Below are 25310 nucleotides of genomic sequence, written 5' to 3'. Positions count from 1 at the left end.
GCATCACTCAACCTGATCTTGAGCAGCACAGAACAGGGTGGTGGCAGGGAACGTGGTCAGCCCTGTTGATGAGGAGTTTGTTGGCTGCTGGGCAAGCTGCCAGGGCTGGTGCACCCACTTCTGTCCCAGCTGTAGCTTTGGTTTATCACACGGTTTGTGGGACAAGGGTTTGGAGCACACGCTAAAGTGGATGGTTAAGCCACTAAGTAATCAAGCGCCTTCAAGCCGCCACTGTACTGTCTCCTGCTGCCCCAGACCGAGACAGGGCAGTGCTGCAAACAGTGGGAAATTAACTTGTTAAAAAACAAAACAAAACAAAACAAAACAGCTTAAAAATTACAGAAAGCACATGCTAACTTGGCAGATGGGCCACTGCAGTGCAAGCCCAGCACAGCTGCAGCCCATCCAGCATGTGCTGGGCTGCCTGAGGGGGTCCCCTGGCTCGGGAGGAGCGCCAGTGCCACCCCAGCTCCGAGGGAGCCAGGGACAAGATGCTCTGGGGAGGCAGGTACGTAGGGAGCCCAGCTCCTGCTGCTGGCCCTGCCCTGGGCAATATGACCCTGCGGGAGCTCAGTGTGCCCGGGCCTGTTACACTGAGCAGAGTCACACTTCCTGAAACAAAATCCACAGTCTCAAAAGCCTAATTCCCACACGGGAGAGCTAATAAACTGTGGGTGGACCTGTTGCCCGGTCGCATCGCCCAGGCTTGTCAGGGTCATCGGAGTGAGAACAAGGTAGATTTTTCCAAGGCTAACTTTGCAAAGCTGCCCTGAACTGCTCCATCCCTCTCCCTGCCAAAAGCAGGGACATCACCTCACTCCAGGCCCCGGTCAGAGCGGGCTGGAGGCAGAGCATTGAATGCTCTGAAAGTGTTTTTACAGTGGGGAAGTGGAGACTCTGCAAACAGCTAATGGGTATATTTCAATTCTCTATTAATTGCCTATTTATTACTTGGGCTGCTGGAAGGAAACGTCATGTTACATTGCTTAAAGCTTTGCAAGCTGTACAGTAAATATTTTAAACAAAAAAGGTTTTGATCTCTGCTGCTGTTGGGAAGGGTGAGGGGGAGCTGCCATTAGAGTTGCTATAATTAGCAAGCTCTGTTACAGGCAGTATTTCCCACAGGCTCTGCAACATGCTTCGTGTGTGTCTGCATGTATTTTGACAGAATACTATTTTATGTATACGTTACCTATAAATTATCTATGTTTGGATATATATATATCTCATGTGTGAGGAAAAAAGGAGCAAAGCAGCAAGCCTATCTCACATCTCACAGACAGGAAAGATGAAAGACTTAAAAGGCAGAAAAGAAAAGGGGATTTACATGCATAGACTGAAGTTTGGGGGTGTTAGATGACCCACCTGTTAGCCCAAATAACATCTGATTAATTAAGCCCTTCCTTGTACAAGCTTCTGGTACTGCCAGGTTTCTGCACGTCTGCTTTTGGTCTCCCTCACTTGGTGGTGTCAGTGATGGACCATACATAGGGGATGATTTCACTGGGCTAGCTTTTGTAAACGTCACCCAGACATGAGGCAGAGATGACCAGCCCCAGACATCCCGAGCTGCCTCTCCTGACCATCTGTGTGGTGTCATCAACGTATCCCAACAACAGCTATACCAGAGGAAAAAAAACAGTCCATATTTCTGACACACTGAATCATCTTCATCTCTTGTTTAGCCTCTGCTCACCTGCACAAGAGGCTACAAAAGCCAAAATCCACAGTGAAACTATAGCAGCAAGCTGTGATCAGCAGCAGTTTTTGCTCCTGTGCCTACTTCAGAGGCAGCTGGGGGGTTGGGTTTGGTCCCAGCCCCAGCCCCTGCACAGGACCCTCTGCTCGCTACCCCAGCACTGCCCCAGGGCAGCTCATTCTTCCCTCAGCTCTGCTCTTCTCTGCGTTTGACATGAATTAGAGGAGACGTCAGTCATACCCAGCCAAACAGCCGTGGATACCTGCCACAGGACAGGACAAGCTAAAATGACACTAATATAGGAGACAGCTCCAACTAATAAGCCCAGTGATTTGCAGCTCAGCAGAGTCACAGACAAACCAGGGGGGATGCTGCTGGGGTGGGGACTCTAAGAGCCCAAGCCCCGGGGCAGGCAAAAGGACCAGCTCTAACACACAGTAGTGCTGAGCTTTGGTAAACCCCTGAAGGGTCAATATACCCTTCAGGGCACAAATTCATTACTAGCTTCAAATCTGCTTTCTGTCATCCCCAAAGCAGAGCACAGTGGCTGGGGACAAGGTCCTGAACATGCCACATGGGTGACAATGCACCCATCCCTCAGCCAGGGAGGATGCACTGGGGTGCCCAGGCGCCATGGCAGTGCCAGCTTTCAGCTTTTAGATGGAGTTACTAAGGGCTTGGTCATGAAGTGCAGGCATGCAAATCTGGAGTGATTTATTTTATTGCATAGCCCGGAGTGCAGTGCTGGTGCTCTCTATTCCCATGTTGTTTTCCCAGGGTTCATAGCTGCTATAGGCAGGCTGACGGGCATTTTTAGGAGTAAAAATTGTTGTTGTCAAGCCTTTAGCGTTTATTAAGCTGTTATATTGACTTGGCTCATTTCCTACAGGCTCCTTCTTGGACCTGTGTGATTGCAGGGGATGCAGCAGTTATTAACAGTAAAACAAGTTTCAATCTCTTACGACTGTATATGAAGGCTTGGAAGTGTGAACCTTCAAAAGCAGGAAACACAGAAGGCAAAACCAGAAATGATTCAGAAGTTATATTTTTCAACAAGGGTTTTTGAAACCCACTTCAAAATTCAAGGGACCTTATGCCTGATTTTTTTAAAAAAGTTGGCAATGCTAAAACTAAATGAGCCATATTTACATCCCACTGATTTCTGTGAACGAAAGGGTGTCAGTGGGGAGGGGGGTGGGGGGGAAACACAACTCCATTTGGCAAGTCCCAGGGCAGAGAAATGAAATTAAATAAACAAAGCAGGAACAGAGTATTTTCAAAAAGAATCAAACAGCATGGACCATTAATGTTTTAAGAGATAGGAGCTGTATGTGAGCCAACCATCCCCAAGGTACTTATTCCCTATCTTTAAAACAGGGAATTGCATTAGAACAGGTAGAATCTTTCAAAGCAGAGAAAATTTTTAAGGGCACTCACTATACTTTAAAGAAGACTTCAAAAACCATCTCCAGCATCGAGCTGAATAACTGGAGAGATTTGTAGGTTATAGCAAGGGAGACTGATGGGAATACATATGGACCTGCTGGTTACTGCAGTAAACAAACCTCCCCCAAACTAGCAAGTGCTTCAGCTCAGGAACAAATGGCTTCACATCTAGAAATATGTTATAAAGTAAGACAAGGCTCTGGGTAAACACCAGCCAAGAGCTATAAACTATTGTTACAGAAGGTGAAAGCCAGCTAGCCTTGACCATTGAGGTGGCGAGGAAGTGCATAGTGAGACACTCCGTTCGTCATAGACTGAGATGTAGCCTTGAGGAAGCTAACCCCCAGAGGCTGTGAAATTAAAAATGATGAAAAAAGGAGAAGTTTTTGTTGCAAAGGAGGCCAGCATAACACAGCTAGAGAGGCAGAGCTTCACACAGTGCTGCTTTAAATCTGTAACAAAGCCAGCAACTGCATGGAAAGAAAGGGAATCCACAGCTCTATTCACCCTGCGCCATCAAGGGCGACACGCAGCTCTCCTTTCCATGCACCCCAGCCGGTTTGTATGAATGAACTATTTTATCTCAAGGAAAGAGACATTATCATTAATTGACTTGCACAGTGCTTTTCACTAATGGCTGGGTGCTGTAAAACAGAGATACAGTAATCATGCCAAGAGTTTGAAAATTAGCAAAGATTGCTGGGCTTTATTTCCGCCCTCCAAAACGTGTAAGAAGAACCACCCCTTGGGGCCTGGCCAGCTGGCAGCACTGCTGGGCAGGCTGGGTCTGGCACATCGAGCCCGGGCCAGCACCTTACCTGTGCTCCCACCACCCCTTCACTGCTTGCCTTTGCTCCTCACCTGCACCTCTGCAGAGCTCTGCAGCCCTTGGCCTTGCAACCGCAGCCCCGGGTTCTCTCACAAGCACAGGAGCTGTGGCAGAGGCTGCAGGAGGTTTCTTTCCCCATTGTCAGTCTGCCCTGTCCCATGTGTGACAGCCCCAGTTTCCTGGTCTTCCCACAGCTCTCCTTCCCAGCAACACAGAGGTAACTGTACCTCCTACATGCTTGCAATATTCTCCCCATCATGTTAGGATTTGTTATTAATTTGAAAAGCTACCTGGGTGTCCTTTTTCAAGATGTAATATTTTTATAAGAAGAGTATATGATTATACTATATTCTAGACTATAATATAGATAGATAGATAGATAGATAGATAGATAGATAGATAGATAGATAGATAGATAGATAGATAGATAGATATACACACAATAGATATAGCATTTTGAGGGTTTATTATTAAAATTATACTAATTCCTTAGACTCTGCCAGCTCTCAGAATCATTTCAGGAAGGGACTAGAGGAGGTCAAAGGCTTCCTTGTTCTCCCACAGGTTGGGGCAGATGAAAATCACAGCATCCCCAAGGCTACTGTAACTGACTCTAGTTCCTTGCAGGAGCAGCAGAGCACTCCTGAGGTGGTGCAGCCCATGAAACCTCCAGCCCCACTGGGTGCCCATGACCAGCAGCATGGCTGGACCAGGGTCTTTGCATCAGCCAGCACTGCTCAGTAAAGCTCTTGCACATTGTGTGCTTCCAGGGACACCTTTCTTGTCTTCCCTGAAAGCCAACATGGTTCCAGGTAGCATGACGGGTCCTTAATGCAATATAACATCAGGTCCTCGGCATTCCATTACCAAGGAGATACTTAACTAATGTTCTGCTTGTAGTAGGAGGTCACAGGAGATTTATCTGAAGAGATGCACATAGAAAGAATTAGCAGACAAGCCATTTCACAACCTCTAATACCCTCACCTTCCCAGTTGCTGAAATGCCTTAAGGGATACGTTTTACAGGAGCTCAAAAGTGAACTGGAAACTGCTTAGATCACACACCTTATGCATTTTAAATAGGAGTGTAAAATACTGTGCTTTACAAAAGCACACTGTTGTACTGAGCAGTGAAGACACGCTCTGAGTGGTGCTGCTAGAAAAGTTGCAGGAAGTACAATAGGGAAAAAAAAAATCACATACAGCAAAACAAATCTGTGACTTACTGAAGTTTATGATTAAAATTTAAAGACTCTTCAAGTTTTATTCCCCATAGCTGCTGCTCCCTGGACAAGAAGAGACAGAGAGAGACTGACCTTGAATAATTAAGCTGGTCTGTGGCACCAGATCAATTGCTGGTATTGGCAGAACTCCACAATCAGGCATTTTGAAATGCAAGTGTCAAAGTGCATGTAACTGTGGGGCTTTTGGTGCAAAGCAGCCAATATAAAGGAGAAGAGGTGAAGAGTGAGAGAAAATAGATTGTGGAGTTTTGAGTACAGTCATGGGGGAGGGATGGGAAAAAGTTTCCATTTCCTAACTCTAACAGGGCAAAACTTGCAGCTGATGGAAACAGCATGATTTTTTTTTTGCCCCTGTAACCTTGTAGAAGTTACCTGGATCAAGCTGAATGTCTCTTGAGTCACTGAAATCCATCACCAGTTGTGGAAAAGACTTAGAGCAAGTACCATTCAACAGCTTAATTGAAAATAAACTTTGTAAATCCAGGGAAACATCTCTGTTCAACACCAATTACTGAACAAGTCTGAACGTGTTTGCATTCAAGTAGACGTTCCCAGGTGTGGTGGGCATTTTTCTGCTGTTTCTGCACTCCATTCCATCAGATAGAACTAAGGTGACCCACCAGAATGGGATGTGGTGAGTTTTATAACAGCCAGGAAAGGCTTTATATCAATATATCAGCCAAGTAACAATTTGTAATAATTTCAGGAGCCATGGGAACTCCTATTTAAATCTCTTCCCAATCCCTTGACCTACCACTGTGTATATGGAAAAGCAGCATCAGGCAGATAAGATAATCATTGTGTTCCCAGTGCAACAGCCCTGGAAGATGCCCTCAATACTGGCATTATTCCTGAGACTCTCTGCCAGACGCTCCTGTCCAAAATTCAAGAGCCCTTCAGTGTTCTTCCAGAGAAAAGGCAAGGGATAGCACACAGAGAGGATTTTTTCATGTGCAAAAGCCTGAGGTCCCATGCACCCCTGCCCAGCTGCTTTCTCCAGCCATGAGGATGGCGGTAAGATGTTGGTACCACCATCACAAGGCATTGGGGACTCTCCTGGAGTTTCCTCTTGCAGGGTAGCCTGTTCAGCTTCTGCCAAAGAAGGAAAATGCGCAGAAACAAGGGAAGGGAGTAGACGTGGCCATTTCACTGCCAGTCCCCTAGCTTTTGTAACAAGCTTTGTGGTGCCTGATGTTTCCCAGAAAGCTCCAGCTCCTGAAGTCCTGTGACAAAACAACATCAGCTTCCCTAGATTTAGCTCTAAGGTTATAGGGAGTTTCAATTCCCAGTGTTCTCAAATATATCTTTAGGCTGCAGATTCCAGGAGGAAATCAAAAGCAACCCAAAAATATTTTAGAAAGAACACCCACTGATTCTTAAACCAAACAATTATCTGAATTCTAAATCAATATCTGAGATGGCCATTCTGTAGTGATCTGAAGACCTGGCTTAAAGTAAAGCATGAGGCAATGAAGAAAGTGTGATTATATGCAGCTGCTGGCCAGATGAGCTGGGGAGGAAGGGGGAGGTCAATGTCTTCCTCATGTTCTCCCAACCCATGACCATTCTTTCCAAGTACAGGGAAGACCCTGTACTCACTCCAGTGCAAATGTAAAAAAGCAGGAAGCAGTTGGGAGAGTGAGAAGAGCTTCTTGAGACTTGTGGGGCTGGCTGCTAAAGAATCCCCCTGCTACTCCAGTTCCCACTAATGCTGGCATATTACAGGCCTTTCATTGCCTTTGTTCTCCTTTTTCCATTTCATGGGCTTTCGGTTCATGCAACTTCTACAGTGGAGTGAAAGGGAATCAGCAGCCCAGGCTCCCTTCCTCAGTGGAAAAGCTTTGAAACTTTCAAAGAACCCAACTCCTTCCCCACATCCCTGTGTTAATATGCACTGGCTCTGCTCTTGATGCGCTCCATTGTAAATGATGTATGAAATGAAATCTCCTCGCTCACCTAATGCAGAGAAGAAAGGCTCTGTAGGCAATGCTACAACATCCCTGTCTGGAGAGAAAGGCAGTGAAACCTCAGACTCCCTACCAACCTTTTTTTTTTTTTTTAAGTTGTTGGTGCTTCTCCTTTTTCTCTTTTTTTCTTAACCAAGAATGGGGATTTGAATTCAGATTTCACAGAGATACCCAAACCACTTGCATGTGTTTCTCACCCTTTGCAGTGATTGCATGGCTGTCCCCAGCTCCTCATCAGAGGGAACAGCAGTGATAAAATTATTAGCCCTACAAACCAGCAGAGTGAAAAGAATGGCTTAAAACTTGCAGAGGGAAGAGGCTGGGTTCATGGGGAAGCAGCGGCAGATATTTAGCTTGATCTGGGCTTCAGACCACCTTCCAGGTTTAGATTATGTTGCTTCAAAGCCAGAACATGTCAGCAGTCTCCAAAGGGAAAAGGGATCAGCTCAGACCGGGAGCCATCCTGGGAGGAGAGCCTGAAGGTCGGCAGTTTAAAGCAGCAAATACACCACAGGCTGTTTCCAGGGGCTGGACCAGATGATGGATTAGTTAAGGGCAAAGGGAAAGTCACTGGAAGGGAGACTGGAGAAGGTGACTAAGGCATTGCAGAAGGCACAGGCAGAGTATCTGCTGGCAATAGTCATGTAGCTCATGAAGCCCTTAGTATGAGCTTACCCCACATAGACCAACCCCAGCAGCCCCTGGGCCCACTGGGACCCCCATGCCCTGCAAAGCCCAGCTGGGGAGGAAAGGGGCTGTGCTGGCAGAGGACAGGCAGGGTTAGAGCTTCTCTCCAGGGCTTCCAGGTGAGACCAGTGCAAGTCAGCAGGCTGGTCCTTGCTCAACAGACACCTCACCCACTCCAGTTTGACACTGATGCTGTAGAGACAATCAGGCTTTTCAATAATAAGAGGATAACAAGCCATGTGCTGTGAAAGCAGACACAAGGACCTGTGCTGCTCCTGCACGGTGTGGGCACCACAGTCTGCTGCCCTTGGCCTTGCAATGCCTCCTGCACACTGCCATCACAGCACTGCTGCTTAGACCTTATGCAGCTTTAGTAAACTAAAAGATTAGTAGAATTTAATAGACTTTTTATAAGGGTAAGTAGGGATAGGATGGGAGGGGGCACAGTTTAAAACTGAAAGAGGGGAGATATAGGTGAGATATTAGGAAGAAATTATTTCCTGAGAGGGTGATGAGACACTGGCACAGGTTGCCCAGGGGAGTTGTGGCTTCCCCTCCCTGGAAGTGTTCAAGGCCAGGTTGGATGGGGCTTGGAGCAACCTGGTCTGGTGGGAGGTGTCCCTGCTCATGCAGGGGGATTGGAACTAGATGATCTTAATGGTGCCTTCCAACCCAAACCATTTGATGATTCTATGAAACTTCGAGGAATGACATTTTTATAGATGAGCCACCTTGATGGATTGTTAGACAGTGTTCAGCATCTTTGCTAGACTTCACATTACTAATGAGTTTTAGGGGCTTTGCTTTCATTTTTCTTTCCCTTTTGCTTGTTCTAAGCACTAACTTTCAGAATGACAAAACAAAATGCTTTCAGGCAGCAGCTGGAGCTTGAAATTAGTAATAAAAATTAGTTGAGCTGATGTTTGGTTGCACAGTCATGCTAGCAAATGTGTGTGTTTCTTACAACCATGGTACTCACAAGGAACTAGCTTTGCATCCCCATTTCTGTGGTGCCACTGCTGGGATGGCACATCAGTGCTGCCAGGGCAGGAAGGTGAGCAGAAAAAAGGTCCCAAGGCTGGAAACAGCCAAACAGCCCAACAGCGTGTTTTCCTGGGAACCACTGAAACTGGTGACAAATGGGAACCACTCCACAACAACGTGCTCCCCTGGCCCGGCTCTGAGCTGCCCCTGGCACTGGCCCTTCGCCCGCTCCTGCTCGCAGGGAGATCATATCCATCAGCCCCCCAAGGAAACCACATTTATCAAAATGCCAGAGACACGCTGTTACACCTGTAATATATCTGCTCTTTTTAGCTATAGGATATCTGAGCAACTTAAAAGTCTTTAAAACAAACAAGCAAACAAACAAAAAAAAACACCTCAAGAAGCTTAAAAGCCCTGAACCTTTGAATAGGCAAGCAGTTCTGGCACGAGTTCAGCTACAGCTGGTCCCCCTGTTCCCCCTTATTCATGAAGTTAGCAGCAAAAATATCCATGTTTATCTGAGAATGGCATCATTATTTCATAAAGCCACTTTATTTCCCTTTCTCTTTTTGTATTGGAAAAATTCCACGACATAAACTGAACATTTACTGCAGGCAGATTTTCCTCTCATTGTTCAAGGGTAAGATGTGAAGGGGAACGGCAGGAGGCCAGCTGTTCTCTAGCTATGTAAGGTGAAAATGATATTTTGAAGAAGATCAAAATCAGTAGCAAGTATTCAACCCCTTCCATGACGTGCCCTATTATTTTGGCTGCAGACAGGTGACAGCAATCCTTGTGAGCAAAATGAGATGCAACAGTTTTTAATCAAACTCTGCTCAGGGAACATAAACCAGAGGAAAGCAGACCAGATAATAAGAGTGATTCTCAGGCAGGTTTACTTGAGCTATGATAAATAATAACAACACAAAAATACCTTGTATTCCCAGACTTTGCCTTACCTTGCTTTCTATTTTTGAAGCAGTGCCATCTTGTAAAAAAAAACAAACCCAAAACAACAAAACACACAAAAAGAAAAAAAACAAAACAAAACAAAACAAACCCACAAACAAACCAAAACCTTATTATTCCCTTCCTAGGACTTTGATAGGGACAAATCTGACAACTAATAGCAAGGCTGGAAGCTGCATTGTGTGACATAAAGGAAAACTGAACCCCTTGCTGCTGCTCGGCAGGCTGCAGTCACCCTGTGGTTACCTTTTGCAAATGCATTAAAACAAGCACATTCAGGAGTTAAACCTTCAGGAAAACACACCTGGCATTTTCCTGGTTTGCAAATTCCTTCTTCTTTCAGGGTAGGAAGGTATTTATGACTGACACATCAATCCTTCCTCCTGCTTGGTACCACAGGTGGGAGCTCATGCTGCTGGAATAAACATCTCAGGAAGCTCTGTCCTGGAAAATGTTAACTGTCTAGGAGCTGCTCTGTCAGAAGGGGTTTTACTGTTTGAGTGATATTGATTGACACCCTGCAAGGGGGGCAGGGAGTGCTGGTTATGCTGCTCTCTGTAACAGCAGCAGCAAGGAACACACCTCTGCACCATCCCCAGGACCCACAGACACGCAGGAGCAGAGCTTTGCTGCCTGCAGGTGTTCCTGGCCACAAGGACCTGCTGTTATCAGTCCAGGAGGACAGAAGAAATGCAAAGCCAAGCAGAGGGGGTGATCCTAGTATTGCATCCCTCCAAAAGTCTCCAGGAGCCTTCAGGGGTAGCACTGAATAAACCACGTGTGAGGCACAGATCAGCACTCTGAGGGGCAGGAGAAAACTTGACCTCGAGAGCTGGCTTTGGAGACAGAGCTTCAGGGGCCCTCCATGTCACACCAGCCTGGAAGGGTGCCACCTTGGAGACCCAGCATTTTACACTCATAAAACTCATGCAAACAAAGCTGATGAGAGAGCTGTACAAGTCCAAGCAGAGCACTCGAACGCTCCCCGCCCGCAGTCACCACTGTCCTGGGGGGGGGTTGGGGGTGTGGAATTTCACCCACCCCCAAGGGGAGGGCTGGCACAGGGCTCCCCAGCTCCCAGAGGGTACCAGCCCCACGCCATCCCCACACACACCAACATCAGGCAGCTCCATCACTAACCTCGTGTCAGGCACGTGAAAGCAGAGTGAGCCTGGGGGGCAGCACCCAATTCTAAAGAAAACCTCAGGAAAGGGTTGGAGTCAGAGAGGGGCACCCAGCAGCTCCCTGTGAACTTGCTCAGCCCAGCCCACAAACTTTGCAAACCCCGTTCCATTATAGTCATGCTCGTAACAATCGGTAATCAGTTATTTAAAGTCATTCACCTGAAAAGCTAGGAGCATTTTTTGGTTGTTTTTTGGAGCTAGTATAAATCAACCTTATAGGCAAAAGAATAAATACAGGGAGACAGCTGTACAGATCACACTGTCACACCAATCACTGCTTAAAAGCACACACTGTAAATAGCAGACAAAATTCACCCCCAGTGGAATGGCATTGACTGCACGGGCTGGAGCTGCAGCAGGGATAAATTGGCCTATCAAAAATACATAAAAATTTAGAAACAGAATTCAGTGACGTGTGGGTGCGATTTATCACAGCTATGTCACTTAAAATGACAATATCACTAGCGAACCTGTTAAATATTATGGGCTCTGTTAAGATTCCTAAGGGGCCAAAAGGCAAAGGAGGTGGCAGAGGTTGGATGGGGCAGGAGGGGATCCACAGACTGACCCAATGGCCAAGGTCACCAGCTACTCACCCGGTCCTGAGCCTGGGGACGGACACGCCGGGGCCCTGGAGGTGGCAGCTCTCACCTGCACAGGTGGCACGTGGCCACGCATGTTCCTGGTGGTGCCAGCAGGAGCACGGGCGTTGCCATCAGACCCATATAGGCACCAGATCCTTGGTCTCTTTTCTCAAAAGTGGGAGAGTAAAGTCATTGGGAAGCCAGTGCTTTGGGAACCCAGCATGTTTGTCCTCCAGCTGCCAGTTTCTGTTGCAGCATCCCAGCTCCATGATGCCACCCGAGCGATGTCACTCAAGCTGGTTCTCCATTTCCTGCAGCTGCAGTTTGCAAAATGAGCCTTGCAGGGAGTGGGAGGGAAAGGAGACCTTTTTTTTTTTTTTTTTTGGTGACTCTCATGGTTTTACCAAGATCTCAAACCTTCAGCAGATCATCAGGCTGCTGTGTGGACACTCCTCAGGAGCTGAGCCCGTGGTGGTGCCTGACCAGCTGAGTACAGTGTGTAGCTACAGTCAGAGTCCTCAGGTTCAGTGCATGGGCTCAGCAGGGAGCATCGCAGAGACCTGGTGTATCACAGTCTGTACCTAATGACAACAATCATGCTTTCATGGAGAGGGGCTGAGGAATTTTGGCCTAGTCTTGAAGTGTCCAAACTCAGCAATTCTACTCAGGGGCCCAGACTCAGGCAGTTTTGTGGCTCTGAATGGCTCCACTGATGGTCCAGCCTGGGCAGCCCTGCTGCAGCCATCAGGGGGTTGGGAGAGCACACCCTGGCCCAGGGGAGCAGAGCAGTTGGGATGCAGAGCCAGGCTGGTGGAATAAACCAACAAACAGCTGTTTCCTCTTGGAAAAAAACCCACAACTTGCTAAATTGCCTTACCAATATTGGATTATTGCAGATACTGGGCAAGGCAGTATCAGTCACAAAACATTTGTGGGATGCAATTTTATTAGGGATATCAATAAAAATAAATAGATTTTTCCCAGTGTGCTCCCACGCTTGCTTTGAAAGGCTCTTCTCATTACTCTGGCACCAGCGTGGGGATGGGTACCCTGTGTCCTCCCTGCTGCTGGTGCAGGGGACAGCCAGGAACCCCAGGGATGGCTGCTGGTGCATAAATGGGCCACATCCAGCCCAGGTTGCTGGTGATGGTTCCCCTGATGTGGTCCCAGGCTTCCAACTAAAAGAGGGGTGGGGGGTGGGCAGGAGGAGCCATCCACATTTCCTGTAATCGAGGTGTCACGATGCATTAGTCTGGAGATGGAAGAGAACAACAATTGCATCTTAAACTGTGATAGTTAATTTATCATTGCGGAACTGAAAGGCAAAGTGCAAGTTTTTTTTTCCCCACCCGGGATAGATGGTTATAAACCAGATACATTTAAATTTTTAATTTTTTTTCTTCCCCCACAGCTGTAAAAATAGAAAGCTACCAGTAGAATCAAGAAGAGAATTGTGGGTCTTATGACAACTTATGCCCCTGAAGAACTTCACCAAATACTTCTAGCAGGAGTTGCTAATAAATTCAAACTATATGACTGCTTGTTATGCTTCTGTTAATTGCTGTTTTTACACAGTTCCATAGCTAATCCCTTCCTCTTAACCCACATTTTATTAAAATTCCATTGCAGTAAAACAAGCAATAGTTATTTGGGCTTTTATCCATTTCTTTTTCAAAAATCCCATCCATCTACGAGTTCTTGTAGGCAAGAGCTTTTAACCTCATGTGACTGAAAGATCCACCAAGGTAACAAAAGTTGGTGCAACTTAAGGAATGCCCTACACGACCAAGCAGCAGACCTGGCAAGAGAGCAGGATCTCATCCCAGCACTCACCTGACCCACAAGAGGCTTTTTGCTTTGAAACAGACACCCAGGGAGCACTATTTGTTTTTGCATCTCTCCTCTTCTTTCCACACCTTATTCCTGAAAGAAACAAAAATACTCCAGAAACAATTGGGTTTTTTGGGAGAAGTACAGAGAACTTGTTTTGCTTCTCACTTATTTATATTTCAGATCTCTGAGGGTAACGGGGCTGTCCCACCCGTGCCTGCTGTCGTGCTCCTGCTCTGCAGGTACAGAAGTAGTCCAGATCCCAGCTCCCACCAGCACCACAGGTCATGGATTGGTAGGATGACAAGGGTTGGGTGCTCTCTGTATAGCCTAAATGCTGGCTTGGATAAAGAACAGAGTTTGATGCACCTCAATTACTTGTCCCTTCTCCCAAAAAGCTGGGGACCTCATTCCCACAGTGTAGGTGTTTGTAAGAAGCTGCTGTCACTCTGCCTCTGGCCATCTACCCATGCTGGCCTTCCCTGAGCACCCACTTCAGTGCAGCACTTCAGTCACTTTCTTTAAGTATAATCTTCTGGACAATGCTACAACACAACTACAAAAATTAAATGAAATATGACTAAAAGAAACAGCAAAACTGAAAGAAGGTAGATTGAGACTAGATATAAGGAAGAATTGTGGACCTGCAGTGTTAGGTTAACAGTTGAGCTTCACAACCTTAAAGGTCTTTTCCAACCAAAATGTTTCTATGATTTTAAGAATTTTTTTTAAGATGAGGGTGGTGAAACACTGGCACAGGTTGCCTGGAGAGGTGGTAGATGCCCCATCCCTGGAAACATTTGAGGTCAGATTGGACGGGGCTCTGAGCAACCTGATCTAGTTGGAGATGTCCCTGCTCATTGCAGGGGCATTGGACTAGGCAACCTTTAAAGATTCCTCCCAACCCAAACTATTTTCTGGTTTTATGATAAAACCCAAACGTGTTACTTCTCTCATAATCAGATTCTCTTTTTCCAAAACCAGGTATATCCAACCAGCTCCTTCAGGGCAGATAAATACAGCCCATTGGCATCGAGAGACGCTCTGAAACGTTAGTGAATCATTTCCACACCCAATGGATTAAGCTACTAATAAAATCTGGCATATGTCTAGCCTGACCACGTAGGCCTTATTTGCAGCTGGAAACATATCTGGCTTACATTCAAAAACAGCTTAATTAAAAGGTGGCCTCTAGATTGAAGAAAAAGTAAAGTATTTTTGCAGATTTTTATCACTGGCTGCAGGCAACAGGGAACTGAAATATACTAGTAAATTCTGCCCAGCTACATGAGGTAAAAGCAGCTGAAATGCCAACACATGCTGCCGGAGGGTTTGGGATAAGAGTTGGCCCTTGGACTACATTTCAAAGTCAGATATTGAAGAATTCAGCCAGTAAGATAAAAAAAGGAAATAACTTGGAAAATGAACCAGAAGCTCTTGGTGGGGCTCTGTAATCTTGACCCTGCCTCCTTTGTGCCCAGTCTTGTAGCTGCCTCTTGCTGCTTCACTTGTCTGCTAAACGCTGTGGGTGCAAACTGGACATACTGGAAGCAAAAATGGGAGCTACGTCCATAGTGGAAGCTTTCCCAACATTAGAAAGCAAATAACTTGAGAAAAAGACCATTTGGATTCTATATACATTGTCATTTTATAGGACTGCGGCAAAACAGCTGCAGAACCCAAAGCGACACGTTTCCCAATTCTCTCGACGTGGTTTGAGTTCAGCACAAAACAGGATACTAAATTAAATATAGCTATCACAGGCTGATCTTCCTCTCTCAGCTCTATCATTATGCACAAATACCTGTCCATGTGTAATCCCACATAGGTGCCCACAGCCCCTGTGTGCACAGCGAGCCACTTACCCACGGAAGAAAAGGAGTTTTCTGATACTCTGCTACGACATTTATTGACAAAGTCCCAGGGGTGTAGTACCTATTCTTCTTGGCATTACCCATGTAATGCAAGATATAAAATTCTCAGTAGATGTTCTAAGTTTGTATTTAATAGACCTGGAGGCTCTGAGTGCCTTTTCACAGATTGTGTTCCAGCTGTCTGCCGATATTTGAATGTGCAGGTCCTGGTCCCATGCTGTGCAAACAGGCAGCCTCCCACGCATCTTGTGTACCAGGAGTAATTTATGAGTCTATCTATAAAGGAAATAACAGTGCGTTAAGAAGGGGTTATGTAAAGCTCTGAGATTGAGAAGTAGCTCAGTTAACTCAGTACAACTTCCCAACATCACCGTTATGTTTCAGCTGATTTACAAATACAGGAGGCCTTCAGCTGGTGATTCATATTCCTTCTGAAGCCAACAGGGGGGGAAAAAAACTGTAATAACCGTCTCTACATAAATCTCATGTCACTGAAAGGCTCCTACCTTGAAACCTCATATTCATTAACCATCTTTTGCAAATACGAGTGTCTGAATTGAACTGCAAGTCCCAAGACACTGTGGGATCTGCTGGTACCAACCAAATAGAGGAAAAAATAAAATAAGAGGCGATGGCCATTTATTTTCAATCTCATGCCAGAGGGATTTCTTCCAAATTGTCATTTAAGGTAGATCCTACAGGCAATGTATTGAATTCACGTAACAAAAGCCCACCTGGGGTGCCCAGCACCCCTGGCAGGAGCAACCCAGGAGTGCCCAGACAGTGGCAGGGCTGTCCTGCTTCCCCCCCTTCCCTGCAGGCAACCCAAGGGACTCCCCCTGCCCTGAAATCTAGGCTGGGCACTCAGGTTGCTCTAAACAAAAAGACTGATTTGCAGCACCCTTTTTTTGAGGTTTCCTCCCCAAAAAAAAACCACCAGGAAACCAGCCTGTAGCTGTCAGACACCTGCTTTGCAGACCTGTACACAAAGAATTTCAACCCTGACTTGCAAACCCAGCCAGCAGATAATGGGGTCTGAACAACGGAACCTTCCCTAATTACTGAGCAGGTTGTATTTAGCAGCCTCCCTTCACCTCTCCATTGCAAACAAGACACCAAACACACAAGTTGCAAGCCTCTCAGTTTAGCAAGTTGAGCATTATTTATTTAATGTCCCTCAGAACATGAATATTTAACGTGGAAAATAACCTCTAAACAGGAGAAAGTTATCAAAATCCATATGTGCCCCCTCCCCACCCAGAGGGCGAGCTGAGTTTGCTGCTTGGCTCAGGTTAAAGGGACACAGAGCAGAGGCTTCATCCATCACCCCAGTAGCTGCCACACCAGCCCTCATGGCCAGGGCAGTGACCTACAAGCTTTTCTCCACAGCTCAGCCAACAAACCACTGGTGCCTGTCATCAGCTTGGAGCTACTTACCAGCAATGAGGTGGGAGCAACCAAAGGGTGTCTGGTGCGGGGCTGCAGCCAGAGGGCTCGTGCTGGAGGTGATGCTAGAGGATGTCCCCAACAGGCTGCCTGGAGGTGGCCAGGTCTGACGTTTGGGCAGATGGCCAGGCTACCTGGCCAGCCTTTCCAGCCGTGGTGGTGAGCTGAAGGCTGTCCTGAGCTGTTGGATGAAAGAGTTTATTCCAAAGGATGGTTTTCAAAAAGAGTTCTCCTCACTTTACCCCAAGCTGGTGCCAGCAGAAAGCATTTCTACTCTCATAAAAAGAGTTATTTTCTTTAGATCTCTCTCAATTACCTTGAGACTATTACTAACATGTTATCTACCCTTCTTGTGAGCATTTCTATCAAAAATCTCAGAGGCAAAGATTAAACCAGAACATTGACAATTCTCCCTGAAACCTACGGATTGGGTTGATTTTAACATTTCAAGAAAAAGCCAACTGTGGGCATGGCATTTTTTCCACATTTTTCAGCCATCAACATTGCTGGTTTTGAGGGGTTTTCTCATCAGCATTGGAAGTATCTCAGAGACCCACCAGAGATGGCTATTGCAGTGGGGTCAGCCCTCTGCAGCCCTGGTTGCACCATGGGGCTAGGAGCACCACCCCCTGCCATGGGACTGCATCATCACCACCACCACTCGGGCCAACAATGTCAGGCAAATGGATCCACATAAATCAGGCTCATCTGGAAATTAGAGATAATCATATTTTCCTACCTTGAAGGCCCATTAAAGGAGATCTTCAGTTAGCACTGGAGAGGCAAGCAGAACATCACCACGATGAGTGCCATAAAAAGCTGTCCATGAAATGTGTCAATCAGCCAGCCAGCCTTAGCCAAGTCCTACCCTCTCTCCTCCTTTCACACAAGTGAGACAGCCCAAATTTAAAAGCCAAGGAACTGTCTGCCATTTTCTCTAGTATTTTAGCCACTGGGACTCAAGCTTTGCCAACTGTTAGCACCTAATGTTGCAACCAGCACATTTCAGCTTGTGAGATTTCTGGCATTGCACTGAAAAAGATGCTGCTCTCCTAAAAAAAGCACTTTTTGCAATGGAAGCTTCTTATGAAAAATGATTCACACCCATTTTCCACCAAACTGTGTTGAAAGAAAAAAAAAAAAATAAAAAAAAGGAGAGCAGCAGCAAGCAGGCAGTGCTGGGAAACTCCCTGGGGAGATGAGACCTTGGCTCGTGGCACAGCAGAGTGATAGTGTGATTTGCTTCAGTGTGGTTTGTAGGGCTGGGACCTTCACAAGCTTCTCCATCTGGCTGGGAAGAGGAAGAGCTGAAATAATCCTCACCAAGTGACAAGGCTACACAAGATCTTCCCCTCTGGGAGGTGACTCCATCACCGTTTGGTTCAGGGATGCTTGCGACACCTTATAGATTGGCTGGACTGGGACTAGGCTGGGCTCTGGAATGGCTCTGTTCTGGGCTCACTGGTTTCCTGCAGCTCCTCCAGGAAAGAACCACTTCCCAAATGTATTTTCACTTCAACAACAGAGATGTCAGTTCTGCCAAGCTGTGGGTTTTGCAAGCAGCTGCAGCACTCAGCCCTCCTCCTTGCACTGACAGCTCAGGGTAAATTTCTGGGTGCAGTCTGACACCTGGCCAACCTGAAAGTTGGAAAATAAAGAGGATGAGAAGTAGATTCATTATAGACTAACTAATACAGCAAAGGACTCCTGGACAAAGGTTGATGACATTCACTTCAGGACAATTTTTAAATAAATATAAGGATTCACAGAAGAAAAAAACATAGCTGAGAAAAAGATTCTTTTTGAAGCATAAATATAGTTCATTTCTATACCCCCTCCTCCACATATCAATTAATGAAGCAAATCATCCATCTGAAGCAAAGATGTGGGAGAAAAACATAGTTATCTATTTGAACTACAAAAAAATTAAAGGATCTAGAATGAAACATATAATTAGCCTGTAGGACTCACTGCTGTAGGTTATTGATGCAAAAAAAAGCTTACTAACTTTCAAAAGGGGACTCAACAACAACAAGAACAGCTTCTGCTGCTCTACCAAAGCAGGGAAGTATTGGTCTTCTAGAGAGAGGCAGGTCCAGCCAGAGCCCAGCTACAGTACTTATAGTTCTGCCCCCACACAGGCTCCAGCCTGTATCACATTTTCCCCAGCTTTGTGCTCTTTTTTTTTGCTTTCATTTTACTATTTTTTAATCTTCTTACACATGTAGGAGCATCTCCCTGCCTGCCCTGCAGTGCAGTGTGGTCCCAGGCCCTGCTGGGGCAGGTCCCCATGTGCTCAGGAGCTGCCTGACTTTCCCTGGACCATAAGGGCAACGAGGGCAAACATCAGTGAACAAAACCCTTCGTATGTTGGGGCCCACACTGATGCTCCTGGGTGATTGAAACAACTGAACCTCCATCAGGGATGCTGGCTCTCAGTCCCCTGATAGGAGGCAATCAACAGATAGCAACAACCCGCCATGTGAGGGGTTTCATTCACTGGTGTTTGTGCTCCTCTGATTGAAGGCAGGCAAGAAGCACTCCACATGGCAATTTTCATCAGCCCCTGGTGCTGCAGGACACATAGCTGATGAACTACCAGCTGGCAGCGGGAGGACGTGTTCCCACCAATTAGCTGCAGGATGATGCTCTGCAATCTCCTCTGAAGCATCTGGCTCGGGCCACCGGCAGACCCGGCCACGGGCTGGATGGGTGCTCTGCTGTGCTGGGGCTACTCCTGCATTATTCCAGTTTAGATGGAAATGAGCAGTTCAATGTCAAATCTACAAGCCCAAAGACTCAGCAGATGCCACATCTATAAACAGAAACAAGGGTTAATATGACTCTGGACAAGGCTGACACTAGCTTTCAGAGATAGATGGCAAGAACATCCCTTAGCAGTCATCTTTTTTTCCAGAGATTATCACTTGCATAAACATGAAACACTAATGGGTCACATCTGTAAATCCCTCTTTATCTTTACTATTTATTTGCAAATGCAGTAGCTGGGAGAGACCCCCAGGCAGGCTGGGCAGCACTTATCATCACCAAACCTTGAAGCCATGCCCAACCTCCAGAGTGATTGTGTTGCCACTGCTTGCATCAGGGCAGAGACAAGTGCAAAATGCCATCGCAGGGAGCTGGAAGCATTTTCCTGCACTCTTCTGCTGGAAACAGCTTCCCAAAACAGAGAAAACTCCTGACTGGTGCCCACTGATGGAAGTTTTCTGAAACAGACAGGTCAGCAACACTCACTCAGTCCCAAAGAAAGGAGCATTTGACATCTCCGCAGTAGAGCAGAGGTTTCACCAGCTCAGTTAAAAAGTTACATCTTGCTTGATCACAATCTTTTTCTTAAAAAAAAAAAAAGTGAACAGAAAATTATTCCCTCACAAATAAGATCACTTTAAGTTGCTCGCTTGCCTTCAGAGGAGATGTAAGGTGTTTCTCTCTTCCTCTGCAATCTGGCTCCCTTTTGAAGATAAAAGCAAGGAAGGTTCGAGGGCCTTTTTATTTAAGAAGAAAAAACCCTTCTCCTCTTTGAAAGTATTTTTCTTAGACAATTGCTGTCTCAAAATTTAACAAATACTCACTAATTTACACCTCATTCAAAATCCAAACGGTAACTTTGTGTTTTTTTTTTTAAATTTCTTTTTTTTTTTTGCCTACTGAATGTTACTCTGCTTTTCTTTGTCTTAGTGGCAGAAGGGAGAGTTTTAAAGAAATCAAACTACCAGCTCCATCCCAGATTTCCTCAATTTGTTATGTAATTTCTTAAAAGGACCCAAAAAGCCACTTGGAGGAAAAAAAAATCTTTTAAAAAATGAAAGAATATAGATTTTTTTTTTTCACCCATCTTCTTGTAGATGAAGAAGATTAGACTAAAAAAGGCATTTCATTTGAAACATCATATTAGAGCCTGAGAAGAAAAGCTGACAAGGTGTCCCTGGTAGGAATTTCATTCACAGGGACCTGACAGAGGAAACCCAGAGACTTTCTTCAAGGACAGAGAAAGAAATTTTTTAAAAAGATGAGCTCAATTTTAAACAGGTTTGTTGGGGGTTTTTTGTCAGCCTGGCAGGGTTTTACTGACAGAGCAGTGTTTTAGCAACCAGGTACTAGGGGCTACTCAGACTGCTCTGAGTTGCTCCAACCAATAAGAAGCTCATCTAAGTGGCCAGAGAGATTTCCCCTGGGAGAAGAGCCCCGCCTGGAACTCACTGCCAAGGGAAAAGGGGGTGACCACAAAAAGGGGAAGCAGAGAGGGCCAGTGCCTGTGTCCTGCTGCACTCGAGGGCTTGCAATGATGCTGCAGCACAGCTGGAGCATCCCCAGTCTCACAGTGCTCAGAGACCTACATCTCCTTCCAACCATCCCCACTGGAGGGACCAACCAGTCCTTCCCTGCCCCTGGGGCCACAGACATAAGGTGGTCTTCTAGAAAGCTTAATCACAGAATCACAGACTGGTTTGTGTTGGAAGGGACCTTAAAGATCATTTAGTTCCACTCCCCTACCATAGGCAGGGACACCTCCCACTAGACCAGGTTGCTCCAAGCCTCATCCAACCTGCCCTTGAACACTTCCAGGGATGGGGCAGCCACAGCTTCCCTGAGCAACCTGTACCAGTGCCTCACCACCCTCACAGGAAATAATTTCTTCCTAATATCTGACCTAAATATCCTCTCTTCCAGTTTAAAACTGTTACCTGTTGTCTTATCACCACATGCTCTTGTAAAAAAGACCCTCCCCAGCTTTACTGTAGCCCCTCCAGGCACTGGAAGGTGCTCTAAGGTCTCCCCAGAGCCTTCTCTTCTCCAGGCTGAACAGCCCCAACTCTCTCAGCCTGTCATGAGTCTCTCCCCATCTCCTGCTGTGCACATGCATACACACATGCACGGGCTGTGCTGTTCACACATATGCATGCCCACAAGGGACACATGATGAAATGCATCCAGCCTGTCCTTTCCCAGGGGGAGCAGATCCTCCCGTGGCTGCTCCTGATGGAGCACACACACCAGCTCCCCCTGTGCTGCCACCCAAATCACCCCGACAGGCACACCAAATCCATCTATTCCAGTCTCCTCCTCTGAGATGGGCTGAGAGCAACCCATCCTCATGCCCAAATCTGGTTCAGGTCCCTGCTGCTTCACAGCTGGAGAGAAGCCCTGAGGCTGCTGTGTGCAGGGTGAGCATCACTCGGGGCTGTGGGGCCTTCAGACCGGAGATGAAAGGTGAAGGGAACAAGAGAATCAAGTGTGAGCAAGAGGTCATGAAATGTCAGGGTGGTTCTGGGGAAGACAGGCTGATTTTTACACCAGGCACTGGAGCTGGGCAGGGGTGAAGAAGACTAAATGCCTCTGGGGAGAAAAACAGCCTCTGGTTTGTTGTTATTTATCAGTTTCTGAGCACTATAGTAGCTGTGGCGGGTGTGTTTGCACATCTCTAATTAGTTAAACAGTTTGTATGTAGCCCTGGAAGAATGGCAAATTAACCCAGGATTCTGGTGCTGGAGACATTTTGTACTGAAAAGATGTGTTTGGTGGCAGACTCACAGATTCTCTCCTGGATCACACGCTTGCATCCAGGATGTTTTCTCTCCAACATAAAGCCAGTGAAAACAAAACCAAACAGCCAAACACCCTTTCCAACAAAAATAAATAGAGCTTAAGCATCAAAACATATCTGCACATTTCTGCTATTTGCTTATAAAAAAATAAAAACAAAAGTCAAAGCCTTCAATAGCAGACTTTCAGGTCTTTTCAGCTCAGAACATCATTTCATTTAGAAGTTTCCTCCAATTTTTAAATGCTTTCAGGTGAAAACAAAACCAAAATTAACCCACATGGCATTTTGCTTTTTGTCTTTTCATTGCTCTTTTCATCAAAAAATCCCCCCTGAGGCTGCCCCCACCAGCTCTCCTGGCTCCAGGGAGCTTAGGATGCTGCTGCTCTGCAGCTCATCTCAAGGACACAGAACCAAGCCCAGGATGTTTCCACAGTCCCATTCCTGTCTGAACCACACCACCTAAACTCAGACACTGCACAGAACACCCCAGCATGGCCAGTACAGGGACCAACCTGCCCCTACCTGCCCAGGTGCACCTCTCTTTCTCTCCAGCTCTGAAGAATATTGACTGCATTTTTTTCCAGCATGTCTCAAGCTGCATCTTCTTGGAGGACACAGTAAGAAACCACCACCAAGAAGCCAAGGAGCTGGCATGTGAGCATCTGGTAAAACTCTTTCACAAATAACTTAATAATGACATGCAAATGAAAAGAATTCTGCATTAATATAGCTCTGCCACAATGCTATTACTAGAAAGATAATGGCCATGAGTGAGTTAGCACTGCATTAGGGAGCAGGTTCAACTGCATCTTGCTTCATTAGCAGTTGCCCCATCCCTCATGCAATCATTAAAGGTACACTACAAAGCTATAGAAGTGTGAAGGAGACAGGGACGGGGTGAGCTGTGCAAAGCATCATTCCAAGGACCTGTTTCTGCTCCTTCAAGTTTCATGGCAGGGTCACCACTGATTGCTCTTTCCCCTCTCTACTCTTTCCCTGCTTGGTTTTCATAGATTAGAGAACCAGGTTTTAGCTTTGCTGGCCCAGATTGTTCCTTCCTCCTCCCCAGCCATATCAAAAGACATGGGAGGGTATTTATGTGAGGAAATCTTTGCAGAGAATTCCCTGCTCAGTCCCTGCAGAGCACCAAGTTTGTTCTTAACCAGCTCCAAGCAGCAGAAAAGCTGCTTTTAAACCTCCCTCATGCAAAGACAGTTCTGCAATCCTCAGCAGCTCCCAGGTCACTCCTGCCTGAGCTGGGACAAGGACATGCCTGCATTGCCCCCACCCTAGACATGTCCCAGCCCTGCTTTTGGTGGCATGAGACACCCGTGGTCCTGCACCCCTCTCAGGGGAGGGCAGCTTGGGAGCTGCATCACCCTCCCTGGCACGTGGGACCAATTCCAGCCCAGCAGCTCAGTGAGACAGACAAACATCTCCTTGACACAGAGACATTTCTGCAGTTATTATTTTTTTTCTTACCTTTTTGTAATAATCTAGGTCTCTCCTCCTGGCTGCCAGCACCCCTGTACTGCCAAGCCAGGAGTGGTTCCCACAGCCCCTCTCTGCAATTAATTGCCCGAGCTGCTTCCCTGGCACCCAGGGGAGAGTAAACGATCAGTATCCCTTCCAAAATGAGACTGTGGAGAAAATACACAAGTCCAAACCAGTAACAGCAAGTGTATTTCCTAGGGCTGGAGGGGGCCCTTGCTACCAGACCCAGAAGGAGCCTGGCTCCAGCTCTGGGCAAACAGCACATGGGTACCCAGGGCACTGCTGCTTGCTGTAGGGCAGGGGAGAGATGTGCCAATAGTGCTACCATTTCTTTGGCAAAGGGGATGAGAGCAGAGCCCCCCACCACTGCTTCTGTGGCCCCAGGGTCCAGCTGCAGCCTGCTGCTCACTCCCAGCTGGAGTGATGGCCAGGATTAGCAGGTTTACATGAGACTGTGCCCCTGAGAAACTTGAGCTGGGCAATGCTGGCCTCATCACCTCCATGTCCACCCAAATGCTTAGCCAGAGTCCCTGAATACCTCCATCCCAGCAGGTTCCTGCTCCCTCAGCAATGCTCTGCAGGCTCCATCAGTGGCTGCTGCAGCCCCTGATCCTCTGTGGCTGGTTGGGTTTGAAGCCATTGTGTTTGTTTTCTTTCACTGATAACTTTCAAGAACAAATGTGCAAGCTGGGCAAAGAGTTCCTGTTGCCCCATATGTCTCCCCTCAGGAGCAGAGCTATTCTTTCCCAAGATTTAGACTTTCAAGATGTTGCTGCCCGGGGTTTTCTCTTCCCTGTGTTGCTGTAGAGCCTAGAGCTGGGCTCAGGGATCAGCCCAGCAGCCCCTGCCCTGAGATGGGCAGCAGGACAGGGAGCACAGCTCCCATCCCACTGCCCCACGCTCTGCCCCTTTCCAGCAGGTGGAATGAAATGCTTTCAGCCTCAAAATGAAAACAGAAAAGAAAAGGATGTCCCATTCCCTCGTGCACTCCCCTGGACTTCTCCTTTCCCTGGTATATCAAATGGCCAGCTCCTTTTGAAGTTACCATGGCAGTGTGAGCAGAGCAACAGCACAACTCGCAGAGGAGGAGAGAGTGAGGAAAAAATGAGAATGAGGCTTGGAAGTAAATGATCTTTAAGGTCCCTTTCACAACCCAAACTATTCTGTGATTCTATGGTTCTATGAAAAATGCCAGCACAGGGATGGGAGAGGACAGGACAGGGCCAAGAAGATCCTCTGATGTCTGTGAGATGTGGTACAGGAATGGCTTTCCCACCAGGAAAACTAGAACAAGCAAATAAATATTTAGCCATGAGAGGACAGACAAAAAGTAAAGAAAAGAGAGATCTAAGAGCAGAGCTGGGTAAAGGACAAAAGGAGAAGCAAAGCAGGGACAGAAATTCAACTAATTAGAGTACAAGGGGTGTTCAGAAAGAGAAACAGAAGAAGGTGAAAGATGATTTGGCATTAAAATCTAGAATGAGACTAATTTCAGGAAGCAGAA

Source organism: Apus apus, chromosome 12 (genome assembly GCF_020740795.1).
Source record: "Apus apus isolate bApuApu2 chromosome 12, bApuApu2.pri.cur, whole genome shotgun sequence".
Lineage (NCBI taxonomy): Eukaryota > Metazoa > Chordata > Aves > Apodiformes > Apodidae > Apus > Apus apus.
Note: the sequence above shows the minus strand (reverse complement) of the source record.